Below are 21,883 nucleotides of genomic sequence, written 5' to 3'. Positions count from 1 at the left end.
ACTGTTTGGTATCATGGGATTGATGCATGGCATTTTTCATCCATTTGGAAATAAAGGGGGGGGGATACCAAAATTGAAGTAATGTAAGATTATATCAGTAAATGCAAAAGCATAATGGTTGTTGATCTGAATCCTGCCATGATTCTAACTGCTTGCGTGCTATACTTACACAGAAAAGCATTATGCATTCCCGAGGGATCTGTAGCCATGTGATCTTTGATTCTCATTATTTTCTCCAAGCTGCTGTTAGAAGTATTGGAAATGGAATTAAAATGATATAATTCTCCCTGTCCCATTTCCATAAGTCTAGCACCAAAAAGTCACCGCAGGAGCCCAAAGAGAACACGACAATTCCAGAGAGAGTGTGTTATGCTCACAAGCCAAGTACAAGATTAAGCAAAGGGAAACCATGCTACAGTTACAGAGAAAACAGGATAGAAATGGAGCCAAGTCTTTGTTGTTGTTTGTTTGTTTGTTTGTTTACATTTTATTAGGTTATAAGATAAGATACAAAATACAAAAATAAATAGGAAGACAGTGAGGGGAAAGAGGAGAAAAAGAAGTGAGGAAGGGCTGGGAAGAAGAAAAAAAAGTGTTGACTTCCAACTCCCTCTGATGCAGTAAAACAAAGCATTAACATCAAAACACAACTTTTTGCTTTTTAATATAGTAATATAAACTAGCCATTTCTATAAACGTCTATCAATCTAACTGGTAAAACCCAAAAATCAAAGTTTCATTTTTTTCCCACCTCAAGCACAAAGTTCAGAAGCGGTCTCCGTGTGGCAACAAACGTACTTATATTCTTTTCTTTAATCAAAATGATCGATTTAGCCATTTCTGCCAACTCCATCAGCTTCTGCAGCTATTCGTCCATGGTGGGAATCAAAATGCCGTTCCATTTAAACAGGATAGAAATGGGAGCCAAGTCTTTGTGATGGAGCTCAAGAAGTCCTGCGTGCATATCCATGAAGTTTGTGTCAAGCATTGGGGAATTCAGGAGATTCAGGCAGTTCAAACGAATATAAAGATTTATTGCAAGCTTCAGCTCCGTACAAGAATCTGACCAACTAACAGTCAAGGGAAATGAGCGGGAGATAAGAGAGGCACTCAAGGTGGGCTGGACTTAGATTTCATTGCAGGCAAGCAGGGACTCGTGATTTATGACGTATTTGACCCCCTCCTTTGGGCTCAGCCTGGTCATCTCCTACAGTTTGCTCAGTGACTATGTGGAATCACTATTTCTCAATCTACTGTTAAGTGGGATCCTTGGCTATAGGCATCCTGAAAGTCCCACCCCACCCATGGACCCAGTTTTTCTGACAATTAAAAACAAAAACCAATTCCTCAGAATCTAGTGGACCTACATCTGCTGAGTTAATTTCTTCTTGCAAATATATTTCTCGGATCAGCTCATTTGAATTTGCAATCCCTATTTTGTATTCCAAAATGAAATAATCCATTCCACCATCTAAGCGTTGTACCATGACTTCCTCACCTCATTTTACAACATATGGACACCTAATAGTTTTCATATCATCTTCTCCTTATCATCACCATCACCACAACTCCCTGGCATTTATCCAAGTGAAGTAGGCATCAGTGAGAAATGCAAATAGATACATACTGTAACAATGATCTTATATAGAGTAATTTGTTTTAATGTTCACAAAAACAAAGCAATCTGAAATAATTCATCTTGCTAAATGTTTGCTGTTCTTATTCCAGGCATGAGGGTTTGTTTTCTTTTTCTTTTTAGGTAAGATGAGGGCCAGTGAGTAAGGGCTATATGAATAACACTTGATTGGGTAAGGCAAATAGCCGTGTAATTAAACTGTAAACACTGTATGGGGTAATTTTAATGTAGTTTAAGGTCTTGTAAATTACATGGTCATAAAACAGCACTTGGGGTTTTGCTTTGCAAAAATATTGATGTTTGTGTGGATTAATTAGTGTCATTTGCATAGTGAGAGGAGCAAAGAGCCCAATTCTTGATCAAGGTCAAGCCTTGACAGAAATTGCCTACAGAACAGGACACCAAAAATGGCTGGTCAGACCATACATTCCATTTAATTAAAATATTAGGGAAACAAAGGATACCAATAATATGCCTTGTGGATAATATTAACACTTCTGAAAGGGCACATTTTTAAAATGAGTTGTGTCCCAGTATTTCTTTGAAAGTGATATACTTGCTGGTACTATTGAAGAGGTCAACCTGTTTTGAGGAAGTTCCAGTTTATCTCCTCCCTAAGTACATATACTGGTAATTCTTACATTGTATCGAGGTAGATTTCTTTTTGTGCTGATATTTCTAAAATGAAAATTCAAGCCACTGATTTTGGCAACAGGGCGAACTTCTGTGCAATGTAATAAACAAGCTGCAGAAGCCTGAGACTGTTTTGCTATTCAAATCTGGCTATTCTGCATCCAGTTTTTCCCCCAACACACTAATTTGCACCGTGCAAATAATGGGTTTTGTTTTATTTCTGTATAGAGCAGTGACAGATAATGGATGGCCTAGAGTCCACATGCAGCCTTTTGGACCTATTCTTGCAGCCCGCTCCCAGATCACGCTGCTAAATTCAGAGGCCAAACGGTGATCTGATATTAAGATGACATCCAGATGGGTTGTGTTTACAGGAATCCAGTGATGAATGGAGTTTTGACATGAGTTTTTCTTGCATTTCAGGATGCAGGGAATGTAGCAAATGATGTTGTGCCCACAAAATATTCTCTTTCCAATTGTACGCATCCCAGCCTCCCATTTGGGAAAGAGGAAAAACATGGACACCAACCAGCTTCATCAACAAAGTCCTTTCCCTTTAAACCTCTCAAATCCTGCATTTCTCGTCAGCCAATTCTTTAAACAACAATAAAAAAAAAAATAGATACCTCAGGAGCTGTCCAGTCCAGCACTGTCCAATGCCAAACACGTGATTGATGGCAACACTATCACTGCTCCACTGCCAGCTCATCATATATTGCAAATGGCTGCCCTGCCTAGTCTATGTTTGGATCTCGTTCCAGCCATCAAGCACTTTGACCTGCCAGTCATTCAATAGGCCACAATAGGCCAAGAGGTTGTCTTGCCATTGGCTACAGGAGCCACCACAGAAGTGCTGACTCATAATCCCAAAGAAATCTGAAGAGCCTTCAACATTTTTTCTGGGGACCTCAGCACCTTAACACCTTAACAAACACCTTAACAAACTTAAAACCTTAATAAATCAATGCCAATTGACTATTAACAGTTACTCCGATGCCCCACCACTAACAGTTCTGCATCAATACCATTATCAAAAAAGAAGTTAGTATTCTCAATTGTGTCACCCAGAAAGCCTCTAAGAATGATTTTCAGGGATACAACAAAAAAAAAAAGATCCTTTCCTTCCTTGCTTTCTCACCCATCTTATCCTTCCCCCTCTTAAAAAGAGTTTTAAGGATGCTGCATACAGTACTATATTTGAACACCTGCAGTTGCATCAAAATGATGAGAAATTTAATTATCTATTAAAGTCAGGCTCAATTACATGGACACTCCAGTTCAGCTTATTAACTTTTATCCAGGTAAGAACGAAATCTTGGCTGAACACAATCCCTTTCTATCCTAGGAGATCTCTGAAAAGAACTGACTTGGCCATTTTCCCTTCGCTTTTGTTATATCTCAAAAAGAGATCTATTCAGGAAAGCAAATAAAGTGCTTTTCAGACACTAATTCTGGTTGTTTGACAAGTACCAGAAATAAAATAAGGTATCTGCCAACAATATTGTCAGTATTAGCGACACGACAATAAATTCAACATTTCGAATACTGTGTTTTCCTGAAAATAAGACAGGATCTTATTTTCTTTTGAACCCCGAAATATGGCCTTGGCCTTATTACTGGGGGTCTTATTATTTTTGAGGTGCAGGAGGCCCCTAAACCTTGGCCTGTGGCAGGAAGACTGGTACCAGAGCGCCGACCAGCTGCTTTGCTGGTGCCACTCAGGACACTGACTCCAGCAATTGTGGCAGCTTTTCTGTTGTTTCCCATGCAAACAGCACGAGGTGAAGAGACGAGGCAGGGGGGCGAAAGTGGGGACATGCCCCACACACACCTGCCATCCACGCGGAACAGCCTTGCGGAGGCCGCTCCTGCAAACCCTAGCTCGTGCGCCCCTTCTCTTAATGGCAGCCGCAAAAAGAGCGGCCACAAAAAAAACTCTTGCTAGCCCTAGTCCTGTTGACCTGGGACTGGGGCAAGGGGGACTGGCATTGGAGCTCTGAGCAGTGGCCAGTGTGGGCTGTCTGTGCAGCCATGAAGCGGGATTTGTGTGGCCAGTTCTTGCACGCAGCATTGTCGGTGAGGATCGGGTCAGAGCCACTGCCACCCGAGATCACCAGGCCAGATTCGGTGAGCTGGATGCACTGCTGCCACTCAGGAGAAGAAGAGAAAGAGGAGGTGCTGTGAAAGAGCCCATTTCTCACTTTCTTCTCCTCCCGGGCGGCGGCAGCGCGTTCAGCTCCCTGAATCTGGCTTGCCGATCTCGGCCGATGAGGGGGAGTGGCAAGTGGGGAGGGGTGGGGTGGCGGAAAAGCGAGACTCATGGACGGAGATGGAGCTCCCTTTGCTGTGTCTTCTCCCCCCACCTCACCGGGCATGGCAGGAGCTGGAAGTCAGGTAAGACATGGCGGAGAAGTAAGATGCCAAGAAGTGATGTGGGTTGGGCTTGGGAGAGAGTGACAGGCCCAAAGTCACCCAGTCGGCTTTCATGCCTAAGGTGGGACTAGAACTCACAGATTTCTAGCCTAGGGCCTTAACCACTACAGCAAACTAGTCCACATTGCTACCAACAAAATCTTTACGTGTTTAAGGTAATAGTTTTTACAATCTCAACTTTTTCAAATCATCCCCAGTTAGTACTCTTTTAAAAAAATATTATCTTTTCACTAACTCAAAACAGTACTAAACAGAGCAATTCTGTTATTTCTTATGTCTCTCATACTGTGCAGTTAGAAATACAGTCCAAAGATATTTAAACTTGTGTTTTACAATATAATTATCATGCTGTTAAATCAAGGCATAATTCACTAAACACTTTAGGTTCTGCCAAAATCTAGTTACATTTCTTCCATTCTATTTTCCAAGCATGTTTCTAAGCACAGTTTTCCAAACATATCTGAAACTGCACCCCAGGAATATTTACAGTTCATGTTTATAGCATTTATAAATTGACATAGTCAAACACCATTCATGGTTTTGCCACCAAAGTTTCATAGTTTATTACAATGGAAGTTTTAGAATCAAAGGTAGGGACATTTTTGCCATATGACACCACTGGTTTTTGCACAGGTTGCTGCTTGTAAAAAGGCATTTCGCCCTCAAGAAATCAGTAATGTTTATTAACGATCGCAGCAGAGTGCTTTTTTTTTTTTTTTTTTTTGGTTGCCCTATTAGAGAAGCTCTTTGTTGTAATAAACACCCTCAAAAGAGCTTGCTCTTCAGGCACTTCCTCTGCGCTTTATTTATAATGACCCTTCTAATGAATTCACCGTGTTTATGTTTCCTTAAGAGACTCATCATTCCCTTTTCTCAGTATGTTAAAAAGAGAATTGTATGAAGTAGTCAGAGGCAGCTACCCATCCTCTAAAGGACAAATCATCATCTGAACGAGTAAAGTTATAGAAAATGGAAGGGCACTGCTCTTCTCTATGAGGGCCTTCTGCTTCTACCTCAGTTATATATGTCATCCATCTACACTCTCTCTCTCTCTCTCTCAATCTACCCACCTACGTACCTATCCATTTGTTTATTAATTGGACTGGATTGGATTTATGTGCTACCCATATAAATCATTATGGGTATCTATGCTTTAATGATAAGTAACCAGGAAACTCTATTCAAGAATCTACAAGAAATTTCTGAAAATATCTTCAACTCAACATAGTTTCAAGTGTCCTTATTCCAGTCATAAATATCTATTACAATAGTCACAGTCTTCCACCAATTATGGCAAAACATGGATTGCTGGTCATATAGTCGATGATTACTATTCTACACTTATATTAAATGAATTGAAGAAATTTTTGAACAAAAACTTCATCTCGGCACCCTCAAGCAAGTTTCCAAGCTAAACAGATGGTGCAGCTAAGAAAGGATGCCCGGAAGCAGATTGTTGGAGAAGACCAGCCAAAAAAAATCTAATATCTTCCATGGCTCAACAAGCTATTCTGTGTTTAAGAAGGTGAAGAGCTGCATGAGAAACAACTCAAGACTTTTCTGAACCATTTCAACCAGAACAGAACAGAATAATAGAGTTGGAAGGGACCTTGAAGGTCTTCCAGTCCAACCCCCTGCTCAAGCAGGAGAGTTAAACTTAAAGCACTTTCAGATGCCACTATTCATTTATTCACATAGGAGATTAATTTCCACAGTGATTATCTGACACTACTGGTCAGTATTCAATACACCTGAGCTCAGCTTCTTCCCATAGCAGTCATGAAGCTTAGTAATTAATATGTAGTTTGCTATGGGGAGATGTTGTATGTACACAAAAGGACAAGGTGAAATAGTGTCTGTGTTGCTGTTTTTTTCCTGCTACCCCATCACAAACAACAATGTTTGCAGTAGCACTTATTCTTCCATTAGCTTCATCAAGAGGGTAACAGAATAGATGCTGCATTAAACTCTATTTTCACTGGTAAATCTTATTACCACTTCCTAGATTTTTGCAATCAATCAATCCTAATTGATCATAGACTAGAAGATAAAACACAAAAGTCACAATTAATTAGGATAAAAAAGAAAAATATATAATTGCTGTAAAATATCTAAAGGGGAAATACTACAGCGTACTAGATATTTGCATTAAAATAACAGTACTACATTTCCTGCAACCACAGTACTGCCATAAGTGATTATCTGAATGACAATAAGACATTCATAATTGTGTGCTTCTAAATTTCTGGAATATGCTAATAGCTTATGCTGTAAAATAGAACTAAAACGTTCTTAATTCCTAAAAAATATTTAGGAGCTTTTCAAAATTTTAGATTAGTAGCAAGAGCAAAACTTTCATCCAATAACCTGGATCTACAGCTCACTTTAATTGAAACTATTTCTCTCCCCCCCCCCCAGCTCTTCCTTGGAGTTGCTCGCAATATGTCGTACCAGATCAATATAAATGTAAATAAATCTTAAAATTACAACATTGATTTCATAACTGAATCATAATGTTGGAAAGAGACATTTCAATCACTGTCCAATTCCCTGCTCAGTGCATTGATCCACAAACTGCTCACTCCTCCTCCATCATGTGGGTTTTGTTTGTATGTAATTCCTGTTTTCTAAGATATTTGTATCATCTCCAAATCCAAAAAAAAATTCTTTTCTCCTTGCCATTTAAATAATTCATAAAATATTGAAATATGCCAGGTATAAATTTGAATCCCAAACAGCACCTCAATACCTGCCTTCCTCTTGATGACAACCACTGATTAATGTTTTTTGAACATATTTTCTGAACCAACTATGCATCTAGCTGCCCTTAATGAATCTTTGCTATGTAAGTAGTGATGAACGAATTTGCATATTGCATACCACAATATGGTTGGGGGTGAACACTTCTGGAAGACATGGGTTAGAGAAGAGAAATCAAATTCAACACAATCCATTGAAGACAGAAATGGCAATCCAGTATTCTGCCCCTACCCCAAAAACCCAAACGGATATTCACAATCAGGACAATGTTTACATGAACCTGGAAGATCAGCCCTTCAACTCAGAAGATACACAACGAGCCACCAGGAAAATCAAAAAGCAAATGTGAGTAACATTGAAGTTTATAATGTGGCTCGATTAAAACTGGACAGCTAACTGCTAATGTGCCTAGAGGCAAAATAAAAGTTTGGTATTATAAAGATATAGACATATAGATACACACACACACACACACACACACACACACAAGGAATGTCAGAACTATGAACCAAGGCAACTTTTGTTGAAGCAGAAAAATTGAGAGTGAACATTGACATTCCAGAAATTATTCATCTGCAACCAATTGGCATGGGTCAGTTCATATCATAAGAGCACCAGCTGTACTGTGGGCAAGATGATCATAGAAATGGAATAGTCATTATTATTAACAAAAAAAGTGCTAAAGTCAATGTTGAATTCAACTCCCCAAAATGTCAGCCTGATCTCAATTTGTCCAAAACAAGCATTTCAATATTATGGTGGTTCCAACATTATGCTCCAACCATAGAGTTCTATGCCAACTTCCAAAGCATTGTAGATATAGCATCAGAAAATAAGGACATATTCCTAATAAGTAATTGGAATGCTAAAGGTGTACGAAAAGTAGCATCTGGAATAACAGGAGCAGTTGACCTTGATATACAAAGCAGGTGACAAACTAACAGAATTCTGGGGGGAATACCAGCAAGTAACTTTTTCCAACAACCTAAAAATCAGCCCTGCATGAACATCACAGAAAGTAATGTCATCGTCAAATTAACTGTCTACTTTGCAAGGAACTATGAAGGAGTTCTATTCAATAAATTTAAAAAAAAACATCTGGCTCTGAATGTGACAGAGATGATGAACTTTTTGTAAAATTCCAACTAAGATTGAAGAAATCAACCAATACCATTAAGGTACCATCTCAACAAGATGCCTACATGAATACACAGTGAAAGTAAAAATCAAGTTTATTGCGTTAGTTCTGATAAACAGAGCACTGGAAGAGCTCTGGTTTGAAATTCATAATATCATTAAAGATGAAACAATTTAAAAAGTCCACTTTCTATAAAACAAAAAGCCATCTACTGAGATATGGAGCTAGCTGAAGAAAGACAAAAAGCAAAAGACAACACCCTGAGAGGAAAATTAAATGTTGAATTCCAGAGAAGAACAATATGTATCTAAATCTAAATAAGAATTGGGGGGGGGAGATAAAGACAGCAATAAAACGAGAAAAAAAAACTGATGTAAGAAAATTAGAAAAATCAAAGGAACATTTTACTCAGAGACGGGCACAATGGAGAAAAGTACATATAAAGAAAACCGAATGCATGGAGCTATGCACGCACACACATACATACAAAAAAGACCCCAAATCCCTGATATGCATAAAGATACAATCAATGAGCTAGAGCTAGACATTTTGGGAAATGAAGTAAAATGGGTTGTAGAAAATACTGCTAACAATAAGGCTACAGGACTGATAAAATTCCATCTAGCAAGACAATGCTGTTAAAAACTGCCTGCAGTTTGTGTGCAAGGATGAAAGCACGGCAGCAGCCAGATGACTGGAAAAGATCAGTCTATACTGCAATACCAAAAAAAAAAAAAAAAGACACTGGTTAAAAATGCTTAAACTACTGAACAATTGCAATTCAGACTTCAGTAATAAATAGAATGAGAAGCACCATGGATGCAAGCCGTTGTCAGAAAAGAGAAGCAGCCAAGATTACACTGCAAACATTCAAAAGGTAAAAGTTTCAGAAAGCCCTATTTTTGCTTTATTGATCATACTGTGACTTTTGATTCTATGAAAACACAAATCTATCACACCGTCACATCCAAGTAATGAAAAAAATCTGTAGTCTAGGAAGCAACAGTTAAAATGGAATACAAAGTTGCCTTATTGTTTCAAAACTGGCAAAGGGCTATCCCACATACAGTCAGCCTATCTATTTACTTCATATGCGGAATACAGAGGAAAAAAGAAGTTGCAATTAAAATTTCTAGGAGAAATATTAACGGTCCCTAGTATGGGGATGATAGCCTTTGTCATCTGGAGGTGAGGAAAACTCAAGGAATCTGTGGTTGAAAATGAAATGTGTGAATGCAAAAGCTTACCAGATACTCCAGATATATATTTTTTAAAAGATTGTGCAAAATGCTGGAGTCTAACCAATGTAAATAGCTGAGGAAGCTATAATAGATTTTATATTGCTGGACTAAGAATCCAGAGAGGTGATGATGTAACTATGAAATGCAGGGAGATCTACTATTCTGTAAAAAGACTTCAACAAATCCAAAGACAATATCAAAGTGGAGAGACATCACCCTGACAAAAAAGGAACATGTTGTCAAGGCCATGAATTTCCTACTTTAACAAATGGCTGTGAAAGCTCAACCGAAAAAAAAGCTAACAAAGAAGAATCAATGTCTTTGTTTGAAATGAAACATTGGAGAAAATTGCTGAAAGTACCTTGGACTACAAGAAAGATGAATCATTTAATACTAAATGAAGTAAAGCCAGACAGCTCACTGAAAGCACTAACGGTAAAACCTAAGTATTTTAGATGCACAACGCAGAAGCAAGAATCTTCAGAGAAGATCTGATGTTTGCAAAAATTGAAGGCAACCCAAAAAAAAAAAGAAAGAAAAGGTAGCGAAAGACAAAGTAGTTAGATGCTTTCACTGATTTCACAAACATGGGCTTATAAGAACTCAAAGAAGCAACTATGGATACACAATCCTGGTGAACTATTGTCCATCAGGAGACGCAGTGGTGCAGAGGCTTAATGACACTGGATGTGCTGAACAATTGCCAGCACTCTGGAGGTTCAAATCCAGATCCACAGGACACGGTGATCCCCCAGCTCTTGTTCCTAGCTCTTGCCCACCTAGCAGTTTGAAAGCATCACTTGTGAGCTGATGGATAGGTATCGACATTTCAGTGGTGGGAAACTGCTGACTGCGCAGGGAGCCAGAACCAGCGTTGGATCTGCCCAGATGCAATCAGTGGAGGAGCAGTGGAGAAAAGTGCTGGAAGATCTGACTTCCTCTGATAACACTGCAGGCCAGCCAGTGTGAAGCTCTCTTGTGGTGCACCGATGCAACAAACGGACTAGCGACTGTCAGCTGCCAGGACTTCTACTGTGTGCATAACACTGGTGTCTCTGGCCTTGTATACCATACGCTAAATAAATAAATAAATCATCCACCAGATAAGACAGACATCAAAACAGCTGAACAGCAAGGATCCACCTGACTGTCAAATCGTGTTTGGAAGAATTTGTTTCATGATATCTGTAGTGGTTTACCATGTTCAAAGGAAATTTTTGACTTTTTTGTTAGCTAAACAAGTGATTCGGGTGCTTCCTTGGATCTCTATCTAAAATCGATTAGAAATGTGCAAACCTAATGACCTATACAGATTTTCCAACAAGAATAACTATATAAAGGGAAATCAGATTATATGCTTGTATTTTTTATTTGCACTTCACTGCGCAATTGATTATTCGTTTTGATTATTATTTCCCCTCAATGCAGTCTTTCAGATTGAAATCCATGAATATGTTCTGATCTAGAGCAGGGGTCTCCAACCTTGGCAACTTTAAGACTTGTGGACCTCAACTCCCAGAGTTCCTCAGCCAGCAAAGATTGGAGACCCCTGATCTAGAGGATTGTAGGTACAACATATTGGCTTTGAAGCAGTCAGCAAAATATATGAAAAGCTGAGCCCAACTGCTTTCCTCTGTAAAATGTTAGATAGTGGCAGCAACATTTGAAGAAAATATTAAAAGAATTCCAAGCTCAGGGGATATGGTCAGTACCCTGCTCAATAGTGTCTAAATTTCAAGTATATCCTCTCCTTAAAAAGATAGTCCTAGAATCATGCAATTTTCTCCCACAAACAAATCCTGACGTGGAAACATTTAATGTTTATATTAAAGGCTAAAATTCAAAGTTTCAAACTAAAGATGCCATTTTCCTAATGTGGAATTTCTTGACATATGTTACGGTCAATTTTGACTTTTCCTTTCCTTTTTGGGTTTTCTACCATGTTTCCCCGAAAATAAGACCCTGTCTTATATTTTTTTGAACCAGCTGTGCATGTGATTAAATATTTTCGGGCAGGGCTTATTTTCAGGGGAGGACTTATTATCAGGGGATGTCTTATTTTCGGGGAAACATGATAATAACATCCAGAAGTAAAAATGACAAAAAGTCTATATTAAAATGATCATTCAAAAGTATTAGTCTTGATTGAGAAGCTCCCCAAATTTCAATTTGTTGTGTCCTCAAGATATCCAAGCCAATGATGGCTGCCCATTAAGTGGAACCTTTAAAGCTTCCATAGAAAAGTTTGTTTTCTCTGCTTAGGATAAGATTCAGAAGAACCAATATGCATTGATAAATGCAGAATTATGCAACTCCATGGTATAGCACTGATTGTAGTGTGTCTCTCTAGATGCAATTGCACTTATGATCTGGATTTCTCATTGTTTTCAATAAGGCATCGTCTGCCTGTTATGAATGACAAATGTACTGTATTACTGTATGCCGTGTTTTGGATCAGGCAAGAGTTGACAGCTACAAATACAATGTCAGTAGGGGTGCTGTAGTTGCTGAGACTCTTTCCAGAATAAGATTGGGAGATTAAACGATTCTAACTGGTTAACACCTGGGAAAAGGTAGCAGTGGCTATGTCTGAAGGGCCATCTCTTCCAGAGAAGAGAGGGTGCTAATTGAGTTACTATGACAAAGACCTGAAAACCCTATTCCTTCTCAAAAAGGAGGCATTTTTTTCCCATTTAGTGCCGAGAATGCCTCACAAAGGAAGCTGTGCTCTTTTGTCCTATTTCTTCCATTATTTCCATAGCCCAAGTTTTCTCTTGATTTACTACTCCTTGCACATTATGCCCAGTGGAAAAAGGAACTGGAGGATGGTGTCAGCATGGAGGAGGTCATTATGGTCATTTTCCCATTTGTGATTTATAACATTTTCTAGAGTTCTCCAACCATCATTGTGCCCCCCCGCCAAAAAAAACTTTGACTATTGGCTGGGTGATACTATAAAAATGCTATAAGTCACTAATAGGGAAATGGCCTAAACTTCAGATCTAACACAGCTAGCTGGTACAGTGATTTGATTTGTATACACATCAGGTTTTCCCTAATTGTCTTATTTTACAGAATATATGCCTGGAGCTTGCCCAGTACTATACTAGGTTTTTCAGCTGTATGACAGTATGATAAATACTGTGAATGCAACAGATGTGTAGATGATTTAAAATCAGCACATGTGATTTTATTAAATGGCATTTCTTTTGTCATGTGCGCTGTTGTTGACTTTTAAATGTGGGGAAGGAAAATTAGATACTGCGCCCAGATGCAAGCTGTTTATCACAGAACATCACTTTCTCATTCTTTCCTACTGTTAGAACCACAGAACAGTTTACATGTTTCATTACTGTTTCATAATCTATTCAAAAGAGTCACTGTATTTCAATCTGTACCTTATACAGATCATTTTGGGGTACTTATCTTCTTCATATTATCCTGTCTGCTTAGGATGAATTTTCACTTCTGTGTTCCTCTCCTTGGTTTGCAGAACTAACAAGCGTTTACTTCTTGAACATTTTTTTTTAAATGGTTCAGAACTGAATTTATAGAAAACTGGAACTCAAGAGAAATAATATGCCAAGTTTCTTTGGTTGGATGATTTTACATTTATTTCTTCCTTGGCATAAGTTTGGGTAGTACACAATTAGATCAGCAAAGCTTGCACAAGGAGCTCCGCATGCCTAATCTTTGCACATGTTTTTACCTGAACTGCAGAAGTGTGAAAGACATGTACCAATCTTTTTACAAGCATGCCTCTTGCATTTTCAATTTAAAGATTGTCCTGCATTATAACTACCGCAGTATTTCCCAAGCATTCTGGATGTCTATGGAGATTCTCAGTCATCCAGGTCATAGTTGTCTCAAAGGTGTTTTTTCAAGAAGCAACTGGACTTTCTTGAAGACATTTCACTTCTCATCCAAGAAGCTTCTTCAGCTCTGACTAGATGGTGGGGAATGGAAGCTGTCTGCAAGGAGTATAAATCCTTCCGTTCTCCACTATCCAGTTAGAACTGAATAAGTTTTTTGGATGAGAAGCAAAACATCTTCAAAGAAAAACAAGAAATTGTCTCTTGAAAAAGCACCTTTGGAAGAAGCATTCTGGAATTCTGGAACAAGAAACAAAACTATTTTAAAATTCTGAGAGGTCATTATAACATTATAACAGTATGTATATGCTGGGCCATGAGAGGAAACAGTATGGGAGAAACTGAACCAAGAGCAGCAATATCAGTCACTGCTGATGTAGCAACCAACCTCTCAGGATAAGGTAGAATTTCATAGCATGCAACATTCGCAAGAACAAAAGACCTTGAGTTAAGCTACTTTTACCTAAGTGGATTATTCCTGCAAACAGAAAAGACAGATGGAAGGAAGGTAAAATATGGCCTAGTCTCTAAATAAAGGCTGCATCATCTGGAGGCAAAATTTGCACAATTAACTGTTGGTGTTGCATATTAAAAGGTCCATCTGGACATAGCCAAAAATGAACAAGCACATGTTTAATATTCCACAGAGATGATACCAACTTCTTTTTAAATAAAACAACAACAACCACTTTTTGCAAATCACATTGATGAATTATTGACAGATTATATATTTAGAACAAAAAGAGGACCCCGGAAGCAATTTAGTAAAGGAATGTAATGTGAAACAGTCAAGGAGGAAGATGAAGAAAGAACGAGGAGCAAAGACAGAAGAAGAATGGAACAATAAAAGAGAAACATTGTTGTTGAGGGTGGAAAATCAGTTTGCCAGCAAAAAGAAATGTGCTACTTAATAAGGTTAATAATAGATAATGTTGCCTAAAGATGATTTGTTATCACCGACAACCATTACATTAAAATGTTAATGGCCTGAAGCAAAAGCAAATTGTTTCCTTAATCTGCCAGAAGAACAATTTTCTCAGGAATTATATACACATCAGAATGCTTTGGGATCTAAAATAACCATAATAAACAGAACTGAAATTTGGTCCACACGCCAAGTGCCATGTTAACACGATTAAAAATGGGATGCATTTCATCTTTTTTTAAAGGATGCTGTATTTGTCATAAAAACAAACAGGCAAACAAAACCCAACATAGCCATCAATTTCTATACTGATATTTGTTTTTTTTTTAAAAAAAACCTGCAAAAACTAACAAAAACCTGTGATTCTGCCTTCCAAGTAGCCTGCTCTTTTTCCAGTTAAAAGGAAACAGTGTGGTATTCCGGCTGCTCCATATATCAAACAAAATAAATAAGTGAAGGCTATAACTTTACAAATGTATTGTTGTTTTTAACCATTTGGTCATGTCCAACTCTTGGTGGACTTTATAGGTAAATTAGGGATTCGTCAGAAGAAAAGATGAAGATTGTACGCAGTCTGGCTAGAAAATGACAAGTAGAGGCAAACAAAGGGGATCTGAAAGAAACTCTGTCTATGGGAGTCTTCTAAGTTAAAAAAGAAAAATAAAAAATAGGAGAAATACACAGAGCCTAAGCATCTTGATAGGACACCATTTGGGTCCTGTGAGAAATGAAAGTAAGCAAAGAAATGTTTTGGGGAGAAAATCTAAAAGGCAGAAAACCTGAAAAATCCTTACATTGCTGATGTTAAGGTATCCAAACTTTTGTAAAGATTGTTGGTCTGAAAAAAAGAAAAAAATATGCCTTATTCTGAAATAAGTAATATTATAGGATTAGTACGATCTGATAGGTGTATATACCTATTCATTTAGGGCTTTTCTCTTATTCTCTTATTTAAACAACAGAAAAGTAACTAGATACTAGTTACTAGTAACTCGTAACTAGATGTTTCCGTTCATTTGGAATTAGCTTTTTTGTTCAGGTGCCCCTTTAAAAATGGGAATTTGCAGGTCTTCGCTGTGTTACCTCCCTCCCTGCCAAGCTGGATTCCAGAGACAAGGTCAGCGTTGAGGACTCCTTTGTATTAAATGAGCAAGGAAACATATATGCATTGCAGATTCTCTGCCCTTGAGATCTGTTGTCTAAAACAATCTGTTCAAAAGTGATAGGGTTGAAGTCCAGGCTAGACAACATGCATATGGCAAAGGATTTGTAATATTCAAAGTATCATCAACTGTGCCCTCCTGGGTCAACAGACAAAGTGTATTGATATATCACAGTCTCCTCAAAAAGAGGCAAGACTATTTATCAAAGTATTCCGCAGCAAAAACAGAAATGACATTGTTTCACTGAAAACCTTATTTCGGCACTGTTGGCAGTAGCCATTTTTGTAAAGTGTAAGCTTAAGTAGTTCTCTCAAGATGGTGAAGAATGTGCTTGGCTGCTCCTGCGTTGCCCATTACTAGTCCGAAATGTTTTATTTATACGATGAATAGAGTCATTAGAATACGTGAGTCTTCAGTAATGTTAGGACACGTCTTTAAACTTAATATTTTGGTGCAGTAATAGTCTCACCAGCACTCTGTCATAGCACGTGCACTTTTAATTATAGCCTCCATCATTTCATCAACAGATATGTGGTAAGAGTGTTTCGCCGAGTGAATGTTCAGCATGAAATGCTCTTGACAGAACGACAAGTTTCAGAACAGTTTATCGGCGCAGCTTCCACAATGTAGAGATATTGGGGTTACAATTTTAGAAGTTCTAACACAACAGAACGCTAAGTTAGGAAAAATCATCCGTTAGTTTTGTCTCATCTGGATTCCAGCTGACCCATCATTTTCCCCAGCTTGGTGATCTCTGCCTGCTTTACATCAAAACTATTAACAACCCCAGTTTTTGCAGCTGCTGAAAGTTGTAGTCAAAAGAAGCGAGGGCAACAAGCAGGCAAGAATACAACACAACACTGTATAAATACTTGAGACTATAACATCATCCGATGTATATGGTTGCTTCATATATCCATGAGACTCAAGGGTGGGTTCTAAATTTTTTTACTACCGGTTCTGTGGGTGTGGCTTATTTTGTGGGTGTGGTTTGATGGTCATCTGACAAGCAATTCTTTAGGATTTAGCAGAGGTACTGATCTACCAAGCTTTTAACTGCTTGCAAAGCTGTACCGGTCTACCCATTTGTTTTTGGAGCGTTCCGGTCTACCCATTTGTTTTGGAGCACACTGGTCTATCCATTTGTTTTGGAGCGCATTGGTCTATCCATTTGTTTTGGAGCGCATTGGTCTATCCATTTGTTTTGGAGCGCATTGGTCTACCCATTTGTTTTTGGAGCGCATTGGTCTACCCATTTGTTTTGGAGCGCACTGGTCTATCCATTTGTTTTTGGAGCGCATTGGTCTACCACCACACTGCCTTTTACTGCTGATCAGCTGTAGGGCGGCCCTTTCAAGCACTGCGGCAAGAGTTTAAACAGTTTTTTGCCACTCTGCCACCACCAAGAGCATCGGAAACCGCTTTCAGGCAGCTTAGCCTCAGTTGCCAATCTACCACTACCGAGCAGTTTACAAGGAGCGGATCGGTTCTAGCCGATCAGTTGGGAGGCTTCTTGGCTTCTCAATTTAAAGCTAAGGTGTCTTGCTTTTTTTTCCTCTTCTTTGTCAAGTGAGCCCTGATTTTTTCCTTCTAGCCTATTAGCTGGGACTCGGGAGGCAGCAAATAGATTGGGGGCAGGGCCAGGCAGAGGTGGTATTTACCAGTTCCCTGAACTACTCAAAATTTCCACTACCGGTTCGCAAGAACCGTGGAGAACCAGTAGCAACCCACCACTGATGAGAATAGAACATATAAGGGAGACTATTCTTAAGTCATTCCCACTAAAAATTATGATCACAACCCATTGAATCAGCACAATGTTAAATCCTCAGTGAGCAACATAAAGAAAAGATGGAATAAATTATTATTCAGCAGTACCAGTGGAATCTTCCTTTTAAAAAAAGAGAGAAAGAAAATATATAAATTCAATGAAAAAAAATGAATTAAAAGTTCTCTGGGTATGATGCAAAGTACAAGCCAATGGTTATTGCTGCTGTTGGAAGAGAACACAGACTTGCCTTGCCTAGTAGGTGGCACATAATCAATCAATCAATCTGGAACATCATTCCCTCCGAGATTAGAATGGCCCCCACTCTAATTCTCTTCTGGAAGGCGCTGAAAACCTGGTTTTGCCAGCAGGCCTGGGAAACCCAGAGTGGGATAGAGCCCATTAAATGGCTCATGTGATCTGCTGTTGCCGGGATGGGAGGTGGGGGGTGGGGAGTGATTTTATTATGATTTTATTACTATATTAATTTATTTGATTTGTAATTAGTTTTATTGTTTTTAAATGTGGTTTTAATATTCTGTAAGCCGCCTTGAGTCGCTATGGGTGAATAGGCGGCAATATAAATTTAATAATAGATAAATAAATAAATAAAACTTGGAAATATTGTCCATTGTATAATTTAAAATTCAATTTTCTTAAAAATTCTTTCTGTTAAAATCAAAGGACATACCATTAAATAAAACTCCTATATGACGATAACATTTCTAACCTACTATAAATTGAAATATCGTTACCACCCCAGATCAACCCATTGTCTCTTCAATAAAAGTTATGAGTGTAGTCTGTAACACTGTTCAATTTGGCTAATATTTTAACTTCCCAGTCAAGGCCTGAGGAAAGTGTCACCCAAGTCACCCACTCAAGTCACCCAAGTCACCCAGCAGGGTTGAATGCCTGAAGACTAGAACCTTGTATCTCCACTTCTACTCCAGGGGTCAGCAACCTGCGGCTCTTTGGGCCCTGTGCTATGGCTCCCTGTCAGGTGATCCCACCACTGGCTGGCCCCGCCCCTTGCCCTCCCCTCCCAGTCACTCCTCGCTTGGCCTGAGAAGGTAACGGCAATGGCGGGTGATGGAGAAGCGGCCAGGGCAGAGACAGAGAGATACAGAGAGAGGGGGAGAGAAAAAGACATAGAGAGATACAGAGAGAGAGGGAGGGAGGGAGGGGAGAGAGAGAGATGTCAAAAGGATTTTGTGGTTCCCGGTGGTTTTTAACAATTGGTTCTCTGCCTTAATGACCGGCTCGGTAGGCGTGGCTAGGGGGATCATGTGACTGGTGGAAGTGAGTGACATTGAGTTGGCCATGCCCACCCAGGTTTTGTGGCTCCTGGTGTTTTCTTTTCTGTGGGAAATGGGTCCAAATGGCTCCTTGAGTGTTTAAGGTTGCAGACCCGTGTTCTAGTCCAACAACTTCACTACTACTCTCCTATGCGTGTAAGCGTGCACATGTACAAAACAAAATACAATCCTAAATTTTCTTTTCCTGAGGAACCTAACAAATATTTAGCTTATTGTTTGTATGAAAGAGAATCTAATTGGAACTAAGAAATCAAAATTGACTATTCTACATCCCATGCCTGAAAAGTTCTGGAAGAACGTCATGCAAAAAGTACTTATGTTTGAGAGGGCTTTTAATGAGGCTCTGAACTTTTCTCTCAGTTAATTATTCATTCACAAAAGTTTCCTGCTTCACATTATTCCAAGTAAATTCTCAAAGGTTTCTTTCTTTCCTCTATCCCATCTACTTTTCACACCACCATATTCTGTAGTAGTGTGCTTACATTTAAAAAAAAGCAAAAAACTTCACAACCCACAACTTCCCCTGTTGTACATTTGAAGCTTGCTGGTGCCATCAAGCAAACACAAATCAACAACACGCACATTCTGTTGAAATGTTTAGCTAAATGGAACCAAAACAGTCACAGTTCACTATTTCATAAATACATTAATTAGAAGTATCTCCAAATAGCATGTGATTTTTGAATTATTAACATAAAATACTGCATTATAAATGACTGCAAATTGCATTCCTAGTGCTCTCCATGCTTAATTTATTATGCTGTAGGAAAATTTGCAAATTACTTTGCTGTTTTATATTTAATGGATAGTTTTATATGTATATTTTTTCATTAAAATAAAATTAAATCCCATTGTACACATCAGAGGCTTTCCACTCACACTTTGTCAGAAATTTGTCACTTTGCCTGTCCCTACACTGGTGTAATGAAACAAGGAAGATGAACTTTAAATTGCCGCAGTTGCTAACCACAAATCCCTTCTGTACTTTGCGCCTGTGCTCACTAATTCCTTTTCTGTCATGCTTAAGGATGTCAGAAAAGCTCTCCTAAAGATTGGACTAAACTACTTATTAGATCAGTGTTCCCATCCCTTGATGCCCAATGTGTGAAGTTGGTCCCCAAATTTTCAGGAACGACCCTTTCACTTGGGGAATTCCAAGTGACAAAGCCCATCTATGCTGGAAAACACTGCATTAGGTTGTCTCCAACTATTCAGTGTAAAACAGGGGTGAAATCCAGCAGGTTCTGACAGGTTCTGGAGAACTGGTAGCGGAAATTTTGAGTAGTTCGGAGAACCAGAAAATACCACCTCTGGCTGACCCCAGAGTGGGGTGGGAATGGAGATTTTGCAGTATCCTTCTCCTGGAGTGGGGTGGGAATGGAGATTTTGCAGTATCCTTCCCCTGGAGTGGGGTGGGAATGGAGATTTTGCAGTATCCTTCCCCTGCCACGCCCACCAAGCCACACCACGCCCACCAAGCCACACCCACAGAACTGATAGTAAAAAAAATTGGATTTCACCACTGGTCTAAAATCAAATATATTTCCACTACTTCATCTAGAACAGTATTTCTGAACCTTGGTCAATTTAAGATGTGTGGACTTCAACTCCCAGAATTCTGGGAATTGAAATCCACACATCTTAAAAGTTAAAAGTTGTCAAGGTTGAGAAACACTGAATTAAATACTTATCGGTGTCCTTACCCTGCATCCAGTGTGGCCTTCTTATTGGAGGCTGAGGTCATAACCTCACAATGGAGCTGCTTCCTTGGGGCAGTCCATTGCTGACACTATTCAAAGGCAGATCAAGACAGTTTGGGCAGAAAGAGAGATATTTTTTCATAGGAAAGTGGAAGAAATGTCATGTGGTGGCAGAGTCTTCCGACATTTGGCAATCTGCTGTGCTCTAATTGGTCCCCTCCAGAATTATTCCTCCTATCCAGCTGTAGAGCTTCAGGCTTTTGTGGACATTTGTCCTATGGCTACAGAGAGTGTGGATTTCTCTTATGGATAACTACCTCTTTTTCTTGTTTGTTCTGTTTCCATAAGAACAAAATCTTTCATGAAGATCAGATGTAGATCGACCATAAGGTTGATATGCCCAGTGATAACTTCTAGCAAGGATACACTGATCAGAGGTAAAGTTGACAATCATTTGGAGGAGTTCTTCCTGGTCATTTAGGTTGCTGCCCAACCTACTCCTCTGCAAGTTTAGCCTTGCGTGTTGGTGACCAAGAAAGATAGAAAAGATTATTATATTTTTTTCCCCACTCTCCTTTTCCATCCTGCTTCCTCTTCTCTCTTCCTATTAATCTCTACTTCCTAATTCCTCCAGTCTTCAGCTTTATCCCAGCCCATTGCTGTCAGAAAGCAGCCCATGTGTGGGTGGAAATGCTCAACCTCACAGCTGAAGACCATGAAAAGATCATGAAAAGTGGAAGCAACCACTTTAACATGGATGTGTGCCCGGGGTGGGTTCTACTCACCTTTACTACTGGTTTGCAACGGGTCCGCGTGTGCGCTCTTCTGCGCATGCGCAGAAGCGTTCTGATGACATCGGGGTTGGTGGGCGGAGCCTCCTGCCAGTTTTACTACCGGTTTTATAGGACCGGTCCGAACCGGGGGCAACCCACCACTGATGTGTGCCTCAACAGGGCTGTGAGGCAGCAGAGTTGCCTGCCAGGATTCTGCTTTAGAAAGGCTGCACATTCTGGTTGCTTCAGTTCTACTTGTTCTAATTTGTAGAGGAAATTGTCTTTCCTGAGTAGATAGAGATGAGTTTTAATGACTGGGAGTGAGGCAGCAAACTCACAAATTGAAGAGCAACAAGTCTCAGGACCAGATGGCATTCATCTGAGAGTTTCTCTGAAGGAACATGTGAATGAAATTGCTAAATGCTACCAACAATAGTCAGCCTTTCATTTAAATCCCATCACATCTTTGGATGATGCTCAAAAAACACTCTATAAATTGCTATTAAACTATATTTTTTTAAC

The 21,883-nt window shown here is 39.2% G+C and overlaps 1 long non-coding RNA gene across 2 annotated transcripts in view; it reads left to right on the top strand.

Moving 5' to 3' along the window:
- The window catches only part of LOC117672527 (uncharacterized), a 53,089-nt gene extending 50,190 nt beyond the window's left edge, over window positions 1–2,899 (top strand). For both annotated transcript variants that reach the window (XR_015733293.1, XR_015733294.1), the window contains exons 3-4: window positions 1,760–1,808; window positions 2,693–2,899. This is a non-coding gene — a long non-coding RNA (uncharacterized LOC117672527). The remainder of the gene's footprint in view (window positions 1–1,759; window positions 1,809–2,692) is intronic.
- The last annotated feature ends 18,984 nt before the right edge of the window (window positions 2,900–21,883 follow it).

This window comes from Pantherophis guttatus, chromosome 3 (assembly GCF_059756535.1).
Source record: "Pantherophis guttatus breed Tessera chromosome 3, ASM5975653v1, whole genome shotgun sequence".
Classification (NCBI taxonomy): domain Eukaryota; kingdom Metazoa; phylum Chordata; class Lepidosauria; order Squamata; family Colubridae; genus Pantherophis; species Pantherophis guttatus.
This window is presented reverse-complemented; position numbering and strand designations above follow the sequence as displayed.